At 34.4% G+C, this 21,681-nt stretch overlaps 2 pseudogenes; both read left to right on the top strand.

The window, feature by feature from the left end:
- Nucleotides 1-7,645: 7,645 nt before the first annotated feature.
- Nucleotides 7,646-17,831, top strand: LOC107001465 (annotated as a pseudogene).
- Nucleotides 17,832-19,391: 1,560 nt separating this feature from the next.
- Nucleotides 19,392-19,954, top strand: LOC107001605 (annotated as a pseudogene).
- The last annotated feature ends 1,727 nt before the right edge of the window (nt 19,955-21,681 follow it).

Raw genomic sequence — 21,681 nt, forward strand, 5'->3', positions numbered from 1 at the left:
TGACATGTGGACCTAATATCCTCTTCTTTTCGAGCCTTCAATTACTTTTTTGTCTTTTACTTCTGAGGAGGAAAGCCATTTTAGTGGTGGATGTTGTAAAGAAACTCATGGTAATTTTCATATTCTTGTGTGAATTTATCTTTTTTCCCCATCCCATAACTTTTGTGTAGTGTTTGTGGTATGTTGGGATGTGTTGCACACTTCTCGAGGTGAGAGTTATGTGAGTTTTTTTTACCTTTTTGTAGTTTTTGAATTTAAAGAGTTGAGTTTTGCATTATTTTGAGAATCTGATGTCGTATGATATTTTCATCATTTCAACTAGTTTCAAAACGTCTATTTTGGGCTAGTTGCAAGGTTGGTTCAGGTCTTATTGCCTTCGGCGTAAGTTTGAGCTATTGGCAAGATGTTTTTGAATGTTTGGCTAATATTTGACTTCGGTTAACATTCCTGGTTAATGTTCTTGAATAAGAATTCCATTGGAATGGTTAGCTTCAGAATTCAGAGTTTAGTCTAGAGCAAACTTTTGTTCGGATCCCAAGGTGCTTTAGTTTATTTTGTGACGATTTTGCATTTTTCATTTTTGGTTATTTGGTGTAAGTGTTGACTTGGGTGAATATTTTAATGAGACGACCTCCATTGGTTGTTTCATCAATTTTGTTGAGTCTGAAATATCAATTTTGTGGCATAGCATAGTTTGTTTGTGTTCAAGGGGTTCTAAACAAATCTTGAACCCCAACCATTGCATTTTCTTAACCTTAAAGTGCAGTTGATGTAGTCTTTGCTGGTGCATCATGCACTGTACTCTGCTTTCATGGACTAGGTCCCCCATACAGGTAGTCAAAAATTATTGGCAGTTCTAAATATATTAGCCCCGTTTTAGTTTAAATTTTCTTCCACCAATCTTCAATCATTCATTGCAGGCACTAAAAACAATGTAGAATCTATATGTTCTATCAGGCATTCTAAGATCCTCATTTTCAATCAACTTCAAAGAAACTATTATTTGAATTTGTCCGTATGGTTTCATTAAAATAATTCCACAATAAGTTGAATTGATCAGAGATATGTCCATTAATTATCGTAATATCCTCATTTCCCCTTCTATATTTGTTCGTACCTCTAGCAAATTGTTGATGTTCATTTGAACTATTGCAATTTTGTGCTTGATTGCAGGTTTTCCTAACATCCATTCCAATATAAGAGTAAGGTTCAAAGTAAACCTCGATTACTCTATATCCACGGATGTTCTTGGATACTAAAAAAGTATATAAAGTAGTTGAGAAAAGTCTTTTACTTGTGCCTAATGTGACTAAATCATTATCTTCTCCAGTATCTTAGTCATAATCTTGAATTATGATAACTTCGTTTNATAGATTAAAAACTGATATGTGTGTGGTCTTCGTGTACCTCCACCTACAGGGCTGGCTGTGCCCTTGCAGAAACTTCACTCGCAAGGAGTTANCTGCACTTCCTCCCCAAGGTCCGGTGCAGGGGACATGTCCGAAAGTCCTCTGAAAAAAGAGGACGACGGGGGAGAGGCTGATGCGGCGGAGTCATTTTCCTCGGATAAGTTGAGGTACTTTTGCCAATTATCCGACCCCGACCCTGAATCCACCGCCCTTCCTCCAGCGGAATTATCCTCCATTTGAAAGCTGNATTTTCCTCGGATAAGTTGAGGTACTTTTGCCAATTATCCGACCCCGACCCTGAATCCACCGCCAACTTCGTTTCAAAAGCATCAACATAACCAATAAACTTTACATGACCTCAAAATAATGTCTTAAATCTTGGTGCTTCATAACACCATTGTGGATTACATTGATGTTGGTTTTAAGGCATCATGCATAAAATTTGTGGAAGAATTAAAAAAGAACAAAAAATTATTATTATCTTTTTTATAACATAGCCTCCCAAAATTAAAGACTTGAAATCTAAAAGATTCATAAAAGAGAGGAGTGGTACCACCTTATGCTCATAAAATCATTATCTTGAGCTTTCAAGATTGTGTAAATTGATGATATTTTATCTAGTTTTCTCAGTTTAGTGACAATAGGGACAAACCAGCCCCAAATGGGCCCTGCAGTGTGCGATTCAAATTTAGCCAGAGCTCCAATATTGGCTTCAAACACTGGGTGGAAAACTTAAGAAAAGACAATGGGGAGAAAAAAGTCAGGAAAGAGAGAAGATGTTAGCAAAAAATGAAACCAACACTGTTCCCCACATTGTCAATAGAAACATAGATGGAGATCAATATTGATCATGTGTAAAATACTTAACGATTAAAATTGACAACGGAGACTAGTTTGTTAAGATTAAAGTTTCTTAGAATGTGTGTATACATGACCGATTGTGTGAGTGACAGATGAGATACAGAGGTTATACATTTAACATAGTGGATACAATCCAAAATAAGATTTCCATTTTCAACTCCATAAATGGTTTCATCTATAACTCATTTCGAATCTCCAATAGAGTTGAGTTTCTATTAGCTGTGAATCTAACTTCTATTTTTTTCTAGATTCAGCATTTTCAAATTGTTTTGAAATAAAGTCAAGCAAATCATTATATGTAGTGTAATCCTTGAAAAGAATTTCATCAATTTTACAACCATGGTATATAATTTCAAAAATCAAGTTTCAGAATGTCTCAACCACATAGTGATATGTCATTGTCAATCTCAGATATAGTGATTTGAAAATTAAACAATACACTTTATTTAAAGTGGAAAATGAATTAAATGGAAGAAACAGAATAAAATCTTTGTGACGAAAATAATTTAGGAGAGAATTTGAATTATTTTGATATATTAACCTTAGCTTAGGCATAATCCATATCCTCGAAAGTCATTATAGTCGTGAATTACTCTTTATTTATTGTCATTAAATTATGTTTCTTTTATTAGATACCCAAAATATGTATACTCTTAACCCACGTATATCAATAATACATGTATTTTCTCTGTCATATGCATATTCGAAACAAAACTCTGACCAAAAGTGTTATTTGAAAGTTAGTCTTTCAATGTATAATTAGGATCAATAATAATTTGTTTTAAGTTGTTTTCATCTGGGTCCACAGAAGTACCATACTCATCTGTATGACTTAAAATCCTATTAATACCAAAAAATTGCACACATATATTTAGATTTTATGTATCTCATTATAAACGTCAAATATAAGTAGAGTTGAGTTGAAAAATCTCAACTCAACCCTATCCCAATAACGAGTTGGGTTGGGCCAACATAATTGAGCAAGCCCTTTTTTGTGGCACTTCTCTCTGAAGCTTGACCTAAAAATTTCATTTCCTCAAATTTTTTACTATTCACTGCTTAAGTTCCTCACTTATTCTTTCTTCGTCTCTGCTGATGAACATTATGATGGTATAACTCGTATAGCTACACAAATGTTCATGTTTCATCTAGACGAATATGATATTAACCCCAGGACGATGAAGTATATTGCTTAGCTCTTTGAGGGAAAAAGTGAACTTCCTTTCATGATATATTAGAGGACAAACGGTAATGTAAGCTTTCCTTTTCGTAAATAGAAATTCAACAAATTGAAACATATAAGGGAACTCTAATCAATTGTTTTTTTAGGTTCTCTTGTCCCTTTGCAGTGCTTCACTGTTGTACTCTCTACAGGTCTGTATATCTAGAAATCAGGTACTAATATCTACCTTTTAGACCTTTTAAATATGCAAACAAAATCTAAGATGACAAAGAAAAACTGTTTAGTCACTTAATTTTTTATCATATGAGACATCTTGTCTTTTTCGTTGTGTGCTCTAATACTGATTTCTCAAGTGCATGATAATTAACCAACCGAATCTAATTCAGGCAAATGAAAAGGAAATATAGCTAACACCATAGATACTTATTAACATCTAAAAGTCTATAAACCAGTAGAGACCGATTGAAATTCTGAAATGGACAAAATCAAACACAAATTGCTCGTAACATAAATTCGAGATTTGCTTCAACATGGTACTAAATTTCAAACTTTGCCAGAAAAGGGAAAAAGTAAACAATTATGTGGCACCCAAATTGTGAATTTATGGTTATTCAAGTCAATTTCATTCACACTTTTATCCCTAATTTGATGAAATGGATGGCGAATGGGTGCACGAGTTTTTCTATGGAATGCCGAAAAATTTATATTGAGTCATCTGCGTTACTAATCCGACTTGAAATCATTTTCTCTAGTGTCCAAACGATTTCTTGTTTTTACCAATAGTGCTCGCCTCAATTAATCTTTGATCAACTCCCCTATGCTCATCAAATATACCAAATCTTAACTCATTCCCTGATATCTTATTATTAATTCCATTTCTTAGTAATTTCAGCAATGAGCTTAATGTTTTCTTGTTGATATTTCCAAGTACGTTTCATATACATCTAATCTTGAAAAACTTCATATCTTGAATCAAAAAAATATTACCCTTTAAATGGTTAAGGTTGGGGCGGAAATTTAAAGGGATTTAGTTTTTGACCTGTATGGATCTCACTCTTTTGTGTAACTATAATTTTTAGGTTATAAAAAGGTTGTTTCGATTTTGGAAAAAGATATATATTTGCTAGTCAAGTATCGATTATGTTTTTGATTCTGTATACATTTCTTCAGAGCCTAGCAATTTGGTTGTGACTGATTATGGGGTCAAGCTTTTGTTAGTGAATTTGAGTAGCATTCATAAGATCAATGGGGTCGAGGTTTTGGAAATCATCATCTTACTGATAAGAAGTCTTAAACGTCATTGATCTTAAATAAGTGAAGAAGGAGGAAGTAATTGAAGATCCTCTTAAGTAAGTATACATCAAGGATTTCTTGTACAACTGCTTTATGATTTTTTTTGTTGAAATATATGTTCTACCATTGATTTGAGGCATAAATTTACTGTATGATTGGTGACTTTATGGTCCTAACTTTAAATGGAATCATTTAAGAGATTTCCTGGTGTTAATTCTTTGATATGAGAATGTCACTGTGAGTAATAAACTCGTAAAAAAATTATTAACTATCTCTCGACCTTTATAAGACATTGAGATGAAGGATTTTCCTTTTATTACCCTAAAAGGGGTCCTCTATATAACGTTCTCTATATACAATTCATACTTCTTTATACAACATAAGCAAATATTTTTGGTTAAGGGGACATGGTGTTACCCGTTAGTTTTTTCAGCATTATAGTATGAAGTTTTTTCATTTATGATTTGAGGTTTAGGAGTTTCATCATGTGCAAATTGTGTTATTAATTCATAACAAATTTGTGTTATTAGTAATAAAAGATTATTCGCAAAAAGAGAACTAAATACAATTGTTTTTCCCCCTCTAATAATTTATTTGATTACCACTGAAATCTGATTACATATTTAGAAGGAGTAGTGTCTAAGCTTCTACATTTATCTGGAATAAACAAGTTTGTTAAGGCGGACTTGGTTAGAGGCGCAATGGTTTTGCTAAGATGCAACTCATTGGAAAAAAATTAAAGAAAATGGAATTGGATTTAGTAAATTCGTTAATAAGATGCTACTATCAAAACATAAAGACAAGTTCTATATAGTGTAGTGTGGTTAGACCGACTATGTTTATGGGGGTGGACCGGTGTAGTATTGGTCAATTAAAAACTCTCACACTGAGATGATGATCATAGTTATAGAAATGAGGATTCTCAAGTGGATATGTGAGCATGATAAAAGAGATAAAACTAAGAACAAAGATATATTAGACAAGATGAGAGAGACTTGTGTTTAACAAGCAAAAAGAAAGTTAGATTGATATGATTCGAGCATGTGAAGAGGAGATACACATAATGTCTAGTGATGAGGTATGGAAATTTGACAATGATGGATTTACGGAGAGGTGAGGTCGGCCAAAAAACTATTGTGATGGGGTGATTAAATAGGACCTGGATTTTTTTAGCTTATCGAGAACATGACTATAGATAGGAGATAACAGATATAAAAAATTATGGTGAAAGGTTAGTATCTAGTTGAGTTTAGTCTGATGTTTTTTCCAGATAGGCACCGTGAATCGGATATGTTTGTCCTTGTATACCAGTAGCATTAGTATTAGTCTCATAATTTTTTGTCCTTTGATTTATATTTTTATCCTGTTGTTTATTTGATTTATTTTTTTGTTGTTATTTTTCTTCTTTCGACTACTATACATAATAGCTTGTCTATTATTTGATTTGTCTTATTACTTGGGAACGATATTTATGAACATGTTTGATATACATGGCTTAAATCGATGGTCCTTTGGAAATGTCCTTTCTAGCTTCTTGAAATAGGTGTGGGGTCCGAGTTCATTAGTGACTACACCCTCCTTAACCTTGCATGTGGATTACAATTGTTATGTTATTGTTGTTGTTATTGGACTAATCGAAAAAACAATCCTACTATATGTAGATTGTTTACATATTTACCAAAGGAATTTTAACCTTAACCATATTATATATCGTACATTATATTTAGGAAAAATAGTAATCTGTAATATTATATATGTAGAGCTTCTAAATATAGTAAAAAGTTAAAATATAAAAACCATCAGATAAGTAACACAAAAAGTTAGATATATCAAGTCTTGTAAGTTGAATTTGAATATATTTTTTTGGAGGGACGAAACAGTATTTTTAGTGAGGAGAATAGATTTGACTAATTTAGAAGATCATTAAAATCATGTTCATCTCTTAATTAATATTATATCCTTTTTAAGGCCTTTTAAGTGGCATAGATGAAACACCATTCATGTTCTTTCGGTAAACATCTTCCTCCTCCTTTTTACCTTCAAATGAACAAAACTCTCCCTTCTTCTTCCTACATTTAACTTTGAAGCATCGATAAAAATCAGAACATCCATTAAGAAGTTACTAGATGTTCAATTTCTCATTATTGTCTTTCTTTTTAACCTTTGTTATAGAGTTTTAAAAGTTTTATCATATTTGAAGATGCTGATAATTCTTCATATATGTATTTAAGGGTTCAGTTGTTAGCTAGACCATCCTAATTTTGCATGTTCACTTTGATTAAGATGGAGATTAAGAATCTGATAATTGGAATAATTTTTGTTTATTTAAATCTCCAACGATTATCCCAAATGTTTTGTTACATAAAATCAACAATTTTGTTAATATATCATCGAAACTATTATTTGTTTTAGCTGTTGGATTAAATATTAAATATTCATACGTATTTAATAAAAATTTCCTAATTTATAAATACATGAAATTTTACCTTAAAATAGCTAATAAGTTTTAGTTTCATCTCATTTCTTTCGGTATATTTTGATTAGAATTGACTAAATTTATGTCTTTACTAGGATTGAATCAAAGCCTTTATTGAATTTCATCATATTTTTTAGTTCTACTAAAACGTTTCTACTAGTACTCCAAAATATTTGTTTTTACAGCAAAATCTCGGTCAAACACATCTTTAAAACAAATTAAATATTTTTCATTTTAGATAAAGAAAAGTTTTACATTTCAGAAGGTTTGTCAAACATGCTTTAAATGTTCGCTCGCTTGTTTTGAAGTTCTCAAGTAAATTGGTATTTTTTTTTATATATGCTTCTAATTTTCAATTTTCTTTTGTTTATTTTATTAGCACATATGTAGGAAATAAAGATGACAAAAAACACATCTAATTATATGTCAGACAAGGAAGTCAATCGTGATGCAAAGATTCTAATGGAAATTGCAAACAACATATAAGCCACGTCAATCAATCTTTACGAAAGGTCAGAGGAATCACAAGATATTAGTAGCCTTGAGACGATTCACCCATGTAGCGAGGAAATAAGAGCTATTTTTCGTAGAGAATAAGCTCTAAGGTACACAGAACATTAGAAGGCTTTCTCATATAGAACTGTTGACAGAAAGAAGTCCGTTGTTGCTCTGCTAAAAAGGCGTGGAGGCAAACTATTCAAAAGGATATGTCATTATGATATTCTTAAGAGGAATAAACCTCTTTTTTCACTTTCCATTGTTTGGTAAGTGATGCAGAAACTAGATTGCTTGGAGGAGTTGGGACTAGAGATGATGTCTGTGTTTTTGCAATGGAATTGCAATTAATCGTTGAGGACAACTCCGCTTCACAACTTAGAAAAGCTGTAAAGGGAGGGTTGGAGCGTTTGCACTATGAATATTGTCACGCCCTGAGCCTACACCCTGGACATGACCGACATTCGAAAACCATTGCTGGCCCCCAAGCGAACCCTTGGTCTATCTTACTTAACTTAACGAAAGACTAAACTCAACATAATCAAGAAATAAACCATGTTTAAAAGAAATACTTCATATAATATTCTGGCCAAAATCACATTTAAGACTTAAAAATTAAAATAGACTCCAAATTGAACTACTAACGGTCTACAAAGCCTCTAAACTGACAGAGATGGAGGTTGGGACAGACCCCACAACATCCTAAAAACTAAACTAGTATAGCAAATGAAAAGGATGTCCTCCGGAAAGTTAGAGGGCTCACCACTGTCTCTGGAGCTCAATTTGGATCAACTAAGAGCTGTGTCATGATCCTGGTTACCTCCGTTTGCATCATAAAATAATGCAGGCCAACTGACAGCAATACACTGATGTACGAGTATGCCAGTTGGATGCTAAGCAACACTTAAGCTTGAAAAGAAGTAAGAAGAATACTTACCTTGGCTCTACTTAGCTCATGATCTACTAACTCTTATTCAATATACACAGTTTAAATGTGTTTGCAATATAAAGAAATGCTGACGAAAAAGATGTTGTAATCTCCAAATGTATACAAGTATACAAATAATATCTGATATGTATATAGAAACACAAATAACTGATATATATTAAAATACAATACTTCTCTGTAAACGACACCCATCACTTAAGAGCGATAGTGATGATACAACGTTACTTAGCCCACGCTCCCCAGCCATCCTAACCTTGCCAGGTTATAGGAATTGAACTGCTCAATGGGTTTACTAGTAAACTATGAAGAGGGTTTATCTAAAAAGTATGACCCTTTTCTACCCATGATGTTTACATAGTTTACATGGAGACTTAAGTTAATCTGAACTCGCATCCCCACATCGGTGCTCAATACTACTCCCAAAATATATGTATATTGGGTCTTATGTTTTTAAAACATACTGATTTTGTGATTTGAGATTAGTTCTCAAAACTTAACTTTTAAAAACTCTATTGGAAATTATAGTTTCCTCTTTCTTGTATTAAAACTAGCCATAGGCTCTGTGGAAGTCTAGCATCCTTTATTTCTCAAAAGTTTGAAAACATTTTATTTTGAGCTCTGAGGGACTACGTAGTCCCTTATAATTATTGAGAAATGAACTCAACTTAATTCTCTTTGCATACTCAAAACATAACTCTCAGGGAATACTTAGTTCCCTTATAGCAGTTGAGAATTTCAGTCAACTCTTTACTTGAACCTTAAAATAAAGTAAAACATTTGTTTAAGACTCTAGAATGATTTAAGAAATTACTTTGACTTGCTTCTTATCTTTCAAACTTAACTCTTAACTTCTTTGAGTATGATCTTAACTACCTTGAATTGGAATTATGGATTCAAGTATCATTATTTCATGTTCATGGATGATTTTATCATGTTTAGATGTACTTTAGAGTGTTGAAATTAAATAGGAATGATACGTGCATCACTTAGGCACTAGTAGAAGAGATAGGGAAGCAACGGGGTCTACATGGGGCTCTTGGCGCTCTAAGAGGCGTGTGGCACCAGAGCATGTCGAACAAACTCTAGTCTGGGGCGCTCTGAGAGGTGCGGCGTGCCAGGGATTGTCAGACAGAGCCTTCCCTAAGGTGCATTTGGCAGGCACGGCACCGCAAGGGTTTTCTGACGGGATCTTCGACTTTTCTTCTCTGTTTTTCATCTCTAAACCTCCTAAACATCCATGGATCCCACCCCGAACACTTAGGATTTTGGCGTTTCTTGAACAATTCTTGATCTTCCTTTTTCTTTTTTCTCCCAATCCCTAAGCGTTCTTAATTTTTGTAAAACTGATTTTGGGACTTGGTCTTTATCCCGAAATAACACTTAAATCGAATTAGGAAATTCTAGGCTTAAGACAACTTTGCCCTTACTAAAATCCGGATTGGACTTTCCTTAGTCCAAAAACCGAACTTCCGAAAGGCATATCTCCCTCAACGGCATCAGATTTGTGCAAACTTGGCGGCGTTGTAAAGATATACAAAAGGGATATCCAACCATATAATGAACTCATTAAAATTCCTCCTGAGCTGCAAATTATGGCCTTTTGAAAATGACCAGAACTCAATTTTGAAAGCTGGAAATTTTCCAGATTTCCCTACTTATTTCCAAAAATGATTATTCTTGGTTTCTTAACTTACTCTTAGTTAATTCATGTTACAAGATTTTACAATATCTCCCCCTTGGGAACATTTATCCTCGAATGAGAATTCTTTCACTAAGCTAAGGGTAGTAACATCATTTCAGCACTTAAGAAACAAAAGCAAGTAATAACACGCTTATACATAGCCTTATAAAGTCGTAAGAAAAGAATTTAGTACCTTGATCTGCATTCTCTCTGGTTTAAAAGATATGTGGATATCTCTTCTTAATATCCTCCTCACCTCCCCAAGTTGCTTCTTCAAAGAATTGGTTCCTCCATAAGACCTTGACTGAAGGAACTTCCTTTGTCTACAACTTGCGAACTTAATGATCCAAAATCTGAACCGAAATTTCTTCATATGATAGGTTATCCTTAATCCCAACATTCTTTGTTGGTACTATTAATGAAGGATCACCCTAACACTTCTTCAACAAATGAATATGGAAGACTGGATTAACCGCTTCTAACTCTTGGGGTAGCTCCAATCATAAGACACATTGCTCACTCTCTTGGAGATTCTATAAGGTCCAATATATCGATGGGGGACTAAGCTTTCCCTTCTTACCAAACCTTATAACTTATTTCATGGGTGAAATCTTTATATAAACCCAATCATCTACCTCAAACTCTAACGAGCTCCTCCTAACATTTGTGTAGGACTTTTGGCGACTTTGTGTTGCCTTCAATATTTATTGATTCACTTTCACCTTCTCTATAGCTTGGTGAACAAGATCTGTTCCTATCAACCCTACTTCAGCAACTTAAAACCACCCAATAGCAGATTTGCATATTCTCCCATAAAGAGCTTCATATGGAGCCATTTGGATGCTCGAATGGTAGCTGTTGTTGTAAGCAAACTCAATGAGAGGCAAGTGGTCATCCCAATTTCCTGTCAAGTCGATCACACAAGATGTCAACATATCTTCTAAAGTATGGATAGTACGCTCTATTTGACCATCTGTCTGGGGATGAAAAAATGTACTTAAATTCACCTATGAACTCAAACCTTTCTGGAAAGATTTCAAGAATTGTGCAGTAAATTGTGAAATTCTATTTGAAATAATGGAGATGATAACTCCATGAAGTCTTACCACTTCTTGAAGGTATAAATTAGCAGAATCCTTGTCCGAATAAGTAGTCTTTACCGGCAAGAAATGGGCCTACTTTGTCATTTTGTCGACAAACACCCTAATAAATCATGTTACCTTTGAGATATTTGGAATCTTGTGATGAAGTCCATATTAATCATCTTCCACTTTCATTCCGCTGATATATTCAAAGAAAAACATCCTGGCCTTCGGTGCTCCATTTTCACTTTCTCTCAATTTGTACACTTGTTAACAAACTCAGCAATATCATTCTTCATACCTTCCCACTAATATACCTCTCTCAAATCACGGTACATTTACTGTGGAAACCGGATAAATGGAATATCTGGAATTATGAGCCACCTCAAATATCATCTCTTGGAGTCCATCCACCGTAGGTACACATAATCTACCTTGGTTCTTCAGCACACTATCTCCCCCTTGTTCAAAAGCCAATACACTTTGCTTATGGACTCTTGCCTTAAAATCAAACAAAATAGGGTCTTGGTCTTTCATCTCTTTCACCTCTTACACATAATGATTCATACCCATTGATTACCATTATGCCTCCTTCTGTAGAATCTATAAGTCTTACTCCCATATGTGCAAGTCACTGCACATCTTTAGATAACTCTCTCTTTCCTTCTTTGACATGGGAAGTACTTCCTAAGGAAAGCCTTCTTAAGGCATAAAAAACTACATTAGCCTTACCTGGGTGGTAAAGAATACCCATGTCATAATCCTTGAGTAATTCCAACAACCTTCTTTGTCTGAGGTTGAGCTCTTTCTGGGTGAACACAAATGTTTTGATGAGTGAATATATCAACTAGAACACCATACATGTAGTAAAACCATATTTTTAAAGCAAACACCATTGCATCCAATTGTAAATCATGAGTTGGATAATTCTTCTCATGAATCTTCAACTGTCTAGAGGCATAGGCTATAACCTTGCCATTTTGCATCAACACACAACCCAAGACAACACTTGATGTATGACCATACACTACAAAGCCTTGAGTACCCTCTGGTAAGGTCAAAACCAGAGTGGTAGTCAATCTCTTTTTCAATTCTAGAAAGCTTCTCTCACAAGCTTCTGACTATTGAAACTTGACCGTCTTCTGAGTTGGCTTGGTCAAAAGAGAAGATATAGATGAGAATCATTCAAAAAATCTCCTGTAATAGCAAGCCAAGCCCAAGAAACTCCTTATCTCTATTGGAGATGTGGGTCTAGGCTAACTCTGGACTACTTCAATCTTATGAGTGTCAACTCTAATCCCTTCATCAGAAACAATGTGGCCTTAGAATGCCACAGACTTAAGCCAAAACTCACACTTGTATAACTTGGCATATAGGTCCTTATCTCTCAATGCCTGAAGAACAATCCTAAAGTGAATAGAATGATCTTCTTCACTCCTTGAATAAATCAGCATGTCTTCATTGAAGACGTTGAGAAACAAATCTAAATAAGGTTTGAAGACTCTGTTAATAATATCCATGAAAGGTGCATGCGCATTTGTCAAAACAAAGGACATAAACCAAAATTCATAACACCTTGTTCTATAAGATGTCTTTGGAATATCACATTACCTTACCTTCAACTAATATATCCTGATGTGAGGTCAATTTTTGAAAAGCAAGAAGCACCCTGTAGTTGATCGAAGAGATCATCTATCCTTGGAAGAGGATATTTATTCTTGATGGTCACCTTATTCAACTAATGGTATTCTATACACATCCTAAGGGACCCATCCTTTTTCCTAACGAACAATATCGGCGCTCCTCATGGTGAGACACTTGGTCGAATGAAGCCTTTATCTCTCAAATTTTTCAATTGCTATTTTAGCTCTTTTAACTCTATTAGTGTCATTCTGTATGGAAGAATTTATATAGGACGAGTATCTGGGATGCTATCTATGCTGAAGTCTATCTCTCTTTCGTGAGGGACTCCATGTAGTCATCAGGAAAGACTTGTGGAAACTCACTGAATATTGCATTGACTGAAGGGAAGGTACCTCAATACTTGAGTCATTAACATGGACTATGTGATTGATACAACCATTGGAAACTAACTTCCTTGCCTTTAGGTACGAAATGAAATGACTCTTAGGCACTGATGAACTACTACTCCACTCTATTACTGGCTCATTAGCAATTTGTAACTTGACAACTCGAGCTCTACAATCTATTGATGCATAAGAGGCATGAAGCCAGTCCATACGTAGAATGATATCAAAATCTACCATGTCTACTCTATTAAATCAACCATGGTACTCATGTGACTTATGGAAACTGGACAATCACGATAACTCTTTATGCAAGAATGGATTCACAAACAGGCGTGGAAACACTGAATGGTTCGTTAAGTTGCTCAAGAGAAATCTTAAAGTTCAAAGCAACATAGGGAGTTACAAAAGCTAAACTCACTCCTTGGTCTAACAATGCGTAAATAGTAAAGTCAAAGACTCCAATCATACCAATGACAACATCTGGAGAATTCTCTTGTTCTTGGCGATTATTGAGAGCATTCAAGTGGTTTGCTCCTCCGCAAGTACAAGAAGTAGCTCCACTAGGTGCTGCCCTGTCTAGTGGAGCAGGTGATGAAGAATGAGCTCTATTGCCCCCATTACAATCGTTTTTCTTAATCTTTGGACATTCTCTCATGAAATTCCCAGTCTGACCGCACTTAAAAGAACCCACTGAGCCTTCGCCACAGATTCAAGAGTCATTCCTACCACACCTCGCGCAGGCATGAGGCTTACTACTTCTTTGCACCACACTACCTTGGGATTGGACTGGTCTAGCCTTGAAGTTCTATGAATTCTGGCCATTATACTCACCTCTATTTCTTGGCGCAGGTGCAGTAGCAAATGATGGTGCATGCCTCTTTGATTTCTGAAATTGTGGTCGACTTGAACCACCTTTCTGCTACCCAGACTCATTCATAGTCTTCACTTTCTTGTTTCTGTATTCCTCTGTGTCTCTCGGGTTCTCCTATTAAACTTGTTACACATAGACCATAATCCTTGATATATCCATGTCACCAATTATCTTGGAGTCCTATTTCAAAGTGAGTAACTCCCGTACCTTCTCTTCCTTCAGTTCTCAAGGAAAGAACCTCCCCAATAAGGTTTCTTCAAAGCAAGCACAACTTAGATGCAGTGCATCCTCAGCTCTGCCTTCCTTCCATTAGTTAAACCAAGTTCTAGCCACACTCTTTAATTGATATACAACATATTCAACCCTATCAACACCAACCATATGCATGACCTCAAACATTTTCCTCAACTCCTCCACAAAGTTTTCCGAATCTTCGGTAGTGCTTGATTCGGTGAAACAAGGAGGTGTCATTCTCAGAAACTCATGAACCCTCGAGGTGTCAGCCCCTTCTTGTTGAGATTCTCTCTTTTTCATGACTTGGCGGGTTACTAATTGAATTAAAATTCGGATAGCTTCTCGGAATTTGACATTTGTAACCAATCCTTGGGGTTGCACATCTGGTGCATTCGGGACCTCTTGTTCCTCAACATTTATTCGGGCTGCCCGACCTTTGACTACTCTTCGTGGAGTCATGATGCATCTGAAAATACACTAAGCACGAATTAGAGAGATACCTTTAGAGATAAACTCTAACGCACAAAAAGAAATATGAAAGAAGTGAGATTTTCCTAAATGTCGTAGCCTCCTAATGATAGATGTGGCGTGCTTCACACCGATGACTAAGATTCTAAGGAGACAACTTTATGGACTCCCTAGGAGACTTGAAATATGGGCTTTGATACAAAGTTTTACACGTCCTCAGCCTACACCATAGACGTGGCCGGCACTCGAAGACCATTACTGGCCCCCAAGAGAATCCTTGGCCTAGCTTACTTAAATCATTGAAAGACTAAATTCAATTTAATAATGAAATAAAGCACGTTTAAAAGAAATACATCATATAATATTTTGGACAAGATGGCACTTAAGTCTCAACATGTAAAATAGACTCCAAACTAAAATACTAACAGTCTAAGAAGCCTCTAGACTTACTGAGCTAGATGTTGGGACAGACCCCACAACAACCTAAAAAATAAACTAGTAAAGCAAATGAAAAGGTCGTCCTTCGGAAAGCAATGAGGATCACTACTTACTCTCGAGCTCGATTTGGATCAACAAAGCGTTGTGTGCAAATCCTGGTTATCTGCGTCTGCATCATAAAATGACATAGGCCAACTGACATCATTATATTGGAAGTACGAGTATGCGAGTTTGTATGCTTAGCAACACTTAAACTTGAAAAGGAGTAAGAATACCACTTACCTTGACTCTACTTAACTCATGATCCACTAACTCTTATTCACTATACTTAGTTTAAATTTAATTGCAATATAAAGAAATGCTGACTGAAAACATGTTGTAAACTCTGAAAGTATACAAGTATACAAATAATATCTAAGATGTATATAGAAATATAAATAACTAATGTATATGAAAATACAATACTTCTATGGGAGGTTCTCTAACCAACAACAATCACTTAAGAGCTATAGTGTTGATACAATGTTACTCGACCCATACTACCCGGTCACCCTAACCTTTCCAGGGTATAGGACCTAAAATGACTAATGGATCCACTAGTAATCTATGAAGAGGGTTCATCTAAAAAGTATGACAATTTTCTACCCATGATGGCTACATGGTTAAATGGAGACTTGAGTTAATCAGAACTCGCGTCCCCACATCGGTGCTCAATACTGCTGGGTCTTATTTTTTAAAAATATATTGATTCCTTGATTTTATATTAGTACTCAAAGCTTAGATTTTAAAAAGCTCTCTTGAAAATCATAGTTTCGTCTCTCTTCTATTAAAACTAGTCATAGGCTCTGTGGAAGTCTAGCTTCCTTTCTTTATTAAATGTTTGAAAATATTTTAGTTTAAGCTACGAGGGACAACTTAGTCAACTCTTGAGAAATGAACTCAACTTAATGTGCTCTTTGCACACTCGAAACTTAAGTTTTAGGGAATACTTAGTTTCCTTATAGCATTTAAGAATTTCACTCAAATCTTTAGTTGAACCTTAAAATAAAGTTAAAACATTTTTTTAAGGCTCTTGAATGCTTTAGGAAATTACTTTGACTTGCTTATTTACTTTTAAACTTAACTCTTAAGTTCTTTGACTTTAATCTTAACTACCCTTGAATTGGATTATGGATTCAAGAATCATGATTTCACATTCATTGATGATTTTATGATGTTTACATGTACTTTAGGGTGTTCAAATATATAAGGAATGATAGGTACATCACTTAGGAACTAGTACGGAAAGATAGGAAAAGAACATGTCTACAGGGGGTCTTGGCGCTCTGAGAGGCCTGCAGCGCCAGGGCCTGTCGAACAGACCCTTGTCTGGGGCTTTGTGAGAGGCACGGTGTGCCAGGTCCTTTTAGACAGAGCCTGCCCTGAGTTGCGTTTGGCAGGCGTGGTACCCCAAGGGTTTTCTGAAGGATCTTCAACTTTTCTTTTCCATTTTTCATCTGTAAACCTCCTAAACATCCATGAATCCCACCCCAAACACTTTGTATCCCTAAATACCTCATTACCCAATAGATTAGACCCGAGAAAAGTCTGAAAACATGAATCAAATCTATTAGATATCAAATACGATTCAACCAACATGAACTTCACAACTTTTCATCAAGAACTTCAAGATTTTCATTCAAATAAACTCTAATTTTTTGTATTGAGTAAAATTGGGGTGTGGATGAAAGGAACCAACACCGAGTGATCTCACATATTTCGATAGGGATCACCCCTGATGAAATCCACACAATGATTTTGGTGTTTCTTGGACAATTTTTGATCTTTCTCTTCTATTCTCTTTATTCCAAGCCCTAAGCATTATTAATTTTTGTAAAACTGATTTTGGGACTTTGTTTTTACCACTAAATAACCCTTAAAAAGAATTAGGCAATACAAGGGTGAAAAATACAATTTCTCCCTTGCTAAAATCCGGTTGGACTTTTCTTCGTCTAACAACCCAACTTCTGAAAGACATATCTCCCTCATACGACATAGGATTTGTGCAAACTCGGTGATGTTGGAAATATCTTCCCAAGGTATTTATAACCATATAAAGAACTCATCCAAAATCCTCGTGTGCTGGAAGTTATGGCTACTTGAAAATTACCAAAACTCACTTTTGAAAGCTAAAAATTTTCCAGATTTCCCTACTTATTTCAAAAAATGATTATTCTTGATTTCTTAGCTTATTCTTAGTTAATTGAAGTTACAAGATGTTATAAAGATCACCTGTTTGTAAAATATGAGAAGGGAAGGCATCGGTGTACTTATTTACATAGAGATAGAAAGGCAGAAAAATTTGAAGATGATTCGACATAATCTCTTAAAGGTTTTTTTTTTAACTAAAGATTAAAGGCTTTCAAGTGAAATTGTAATCAGGTATTTGTATTGCTAAATATTTCTGGATATTTTTATTTTTAATATCAATATCATTAGTTCAAAAAAATATGTGCTTGTTGATTTATTAATGCTTGTTTGTTCCTAAAATCAAATGTTGAGAATTAACTAACTTCCTCAAATAGCCACTCAAGTTGATACATATTTTTATATGCTTTATTTGAGCTTAGTGTCTATCAGAAATAATATTTCTACCTTCAAAAAGTAGGGTTAAGCTGCATACACACCAATCTCCCTAGATCCTACTACTGGTGTTTCACCGGGTATGTTGTTGCCAGCCACTCAGGGTGATTTCTGGGCCCCGTCCCATGTCAGGTTCCCGGTGCAAGAAAATGATTTTTTTCACGTTGGAGTTTTTAAGATAGTTGACAAGATTTAGTTTATTGACATAAAGATGAGATAAATGACTTTACTATACAATTTTAATAACATGACTAACGATTATAGAAATTTACCCCTTGGCTGGTCAATTTTTCGTTTGGAGCTATCTTTCGCTGTTTCGCATAACCTTTACTACTATTTAAAAACTAGTTGAATCGAGCTTGGAAGTACAGTGTTAGCAGCACCTGAAAAGCACAAGTTGTCCTGGCTCATAAAGAAACAGGACAATGGGATCACGCTTGACATGTATATTTGTGCAAAACTTGTATAGTTTTTGTCTGAACCTTAGCTTTTGCGAAGCAACTATTGGAACAATGGGTCGAGATTAAGATCTCCCCTTAGCTTTGTAATTCTATTGATCAATACAGAGGTTTCAGCACTATATATAGATAAAAAAAACTTTTTAAAAATGTGGTCATGAAAGATGCCTATTCCAGTAAAAAGACGGTTGCGCTCTCAGTGAAAAGACTCTCCTTGCTTCAACAAATAATACTTTTATCGTCAATAAAAACACACATCAACGAAGAGTGATAAATCTTTTACCGGCAATAGTTATTTTTCAAAAGGGTTGTGACATCTTTTTAATAACGCACCACAAGTTTTTTTTTCCGTAAACTACCCTTTGTTGGCTGTAAAAAGAGGGAATTCATCAAATTTTTAAACTACATTTAAATTTAGTGTATCTCGATTAGAAACAACTTGCACATACTAATACTATACACTTTTAACTATAAATGAAGGGGTTTTATCACAATTTTAAACTACAATTTTTTATGTTTTTTGTTCTTCTCTTCTTAAAACCTCTAAAACATCCAATTTAGTATATCTTTTATATTTTATATCAATATTTATTTATCTTACATTATACTAAAAGTAAAAACACCTACAAAACAATAATAACAATGTAATGAACTATGGGGAAGGGAGTAGAAAGTTTACTTGAGAGGTGTAACTAAGGGATTTTAAGTGTGACTGCTTTTTTGTATAGCAATATTATATTATTTTTTAAGAATAGTATGGTACATGATTTGATATTCACGTGCAACGCACGTGCGTCAAAACTAGTAGAAAATAAAGATGCCAAAAAACACATTTGATGACATGTCAGACAAGGAAGTCAATTGGGCTACAAAGATTCTAATGCATATTAAAAACAACTGATCATGCATGTCAATCAATCTTGGCGAAAAGTCATTGGAATCACGAGCTATGAATAGTCTCAAAACGGTTCACCCATGTAGCGAGGAAATAAGAGATAGTCTTGTAGAGTAGTAGCCTAAGGCATAAGCAACCTAACAAGGTTTTCTCATATACAACTGTTGACGGAAGAAAGTCTGTTGTTGCTCCGGAGTGGAGGCAAACTATTCAAATATTTGTCAATACAGTATACTAAAGATGATAAACCTCCTTTTTTCACTCTCCATTGTTTGGGAAGAGATGCAGTGGCTAGATTGCTTGAAGGAGTTGGGACTAGAGATGATATTTGTGTTTTGGCAAGGGACTCCCAATTCATTGTTGAGGACATCTCTGATTCACAACATCGCAAAGTAGTAAAGGGAGAATTGGACCGTCTATACTATGAAGATGATCCATGTGTAAAATATGAGAGAGGAAGGCATCGATGGACTTATCTACACGGATATAGAAAGGTAGAAGATTTTTAACAGTATTCCACATAAACTCTGCAATGAATTTTGTAAACTAAAGATTAAAGATTTCATCTGTAAATTTTATCGTTGCATCTTTCTGGATATTTTATGCTTAATATAAATATAATTAGTTAAAAAAAAAAGTTCTTGTTGATTTACTAATGCTTGTTATTTCCTAAAATCAAACCTTGAGAATTCACTAACATCCTCAAATGGACAATCAAGTTGATACATGTTTTTATATTCTTTATTTGAGTCGAGGGTCTATCACAAATAATATCTCTACCTTCAAAAGTTAAGGGAAAGTTGCATACACACCAACCTCCCAAGTGTAGAACTTAAGATATAATAAGCTCAAATAAAATATAACTGGAAGAGTCTAAGAGAATTGTTTCCAAAAATAAGAACAACGGCTTTATCTTGTATTCAGTCGGTTAACGATTTATATAGAATTACAACTTTAATAGAGTCACATTCCCACTAAGTACACAAACCTAACTCTTTAATCTTTAGGAACACATTTCTGCAATACTACGTAATAGGAAAAACTATCAAAGTTAATAGAGAAAAAATACCAACTGAAAGCTAAAATATAGTCATACTACCGACTATAAACAAGGAATAATATTGTCAACTTTAACACCAAGATCCTACTTGTGGGATTTGATCACTGGGTATGTTGTGTCTTGTCACTCAATTTTATTACTGGGACCCGCTTCCATGTCTGCCAGGGAGTTCTTTTTCTTTTTTGTAGTAGTAGACAAGATTTAAGTTCAGTGATTTTATTGATATAAAGGTGACATAAATGGATTTTTACCTACAAATTTCATCAACATGAGTCACAATTTGAAAATGTTATTTTATAACCCCCATATCATTTTCCTACTCTTTTTTCCTCCTCCTTTCCTCTTTCTTTTCATTCATAAACATAGTACGGTGTAGGATTTCTTCTTCAAATCTACTGAATCTATTCTTTTGTTTTATGCACATTGAACCTCTTTTTCTTAGTGGACGATATTTTAAATATAAAATTAGTATATCACGAGGAGATCATATCTTCAATGTGAGGTATTCTTGTGTAGATTAAGGTAAGTTTACTTGAATTTTCAAAGAAAAATGCAAGTTTGATTATGAATAATTGAAATTGTCAAGTGCAGCTTTATGAACAACCAACTTTTATTCATGAATTCAAAGATATACTTGCATTCATATATTTATTAATCAACAACAACATCAACGATGTTTGCAGATATCACAATTGCGGCCACTGAAGAAGATGAAACCCAACCAAAACACAATTGTTTTTTTCAATGTTTGTATACCCTTTTGTTTTTGTTTTTCAAGATATCTAATACTTTCCATCCATGTTTTGGAAGCGGGTGTATCTGAAAGTTTATATCTGAATGAACTTCCTCCAATTGAATGTTTTTTATCTAAAAATATTTATGTGTTATATCAAGGAATCTAGTGAATATATATGTCGTAGCTAGATCCTATACACAATGTTTTTTATTTGATATTCATATTTATGTTGATGGTGGATAAGTGATTTTTCTGGTATACTGAATATTTAAGCTTTATCTTAGATTGTAGACATAACATTTCTTGTTCTAGATATGAATTTATGGTGATGGTTGAGTGAATTTTTTGGTGGTGATGCAAATTTTTCGCATAAAAAAATTTTAGTGATATAGTGATAGATACATGATGTATGTATTCGAATTAAACTTTTTTAAAATACA

This window comes from Solanum pennellii, chromosome 1 (genome assembly GCF_001406875.1).
Source record: "Solanum pennellii chromosome 1, SPENNV200".
NCBI lineage: Eukaryota > Viridiplantae > Streptophyta > Magnoliopsida > Solanales > Solanaceae > Solanum > Solanum pennellii.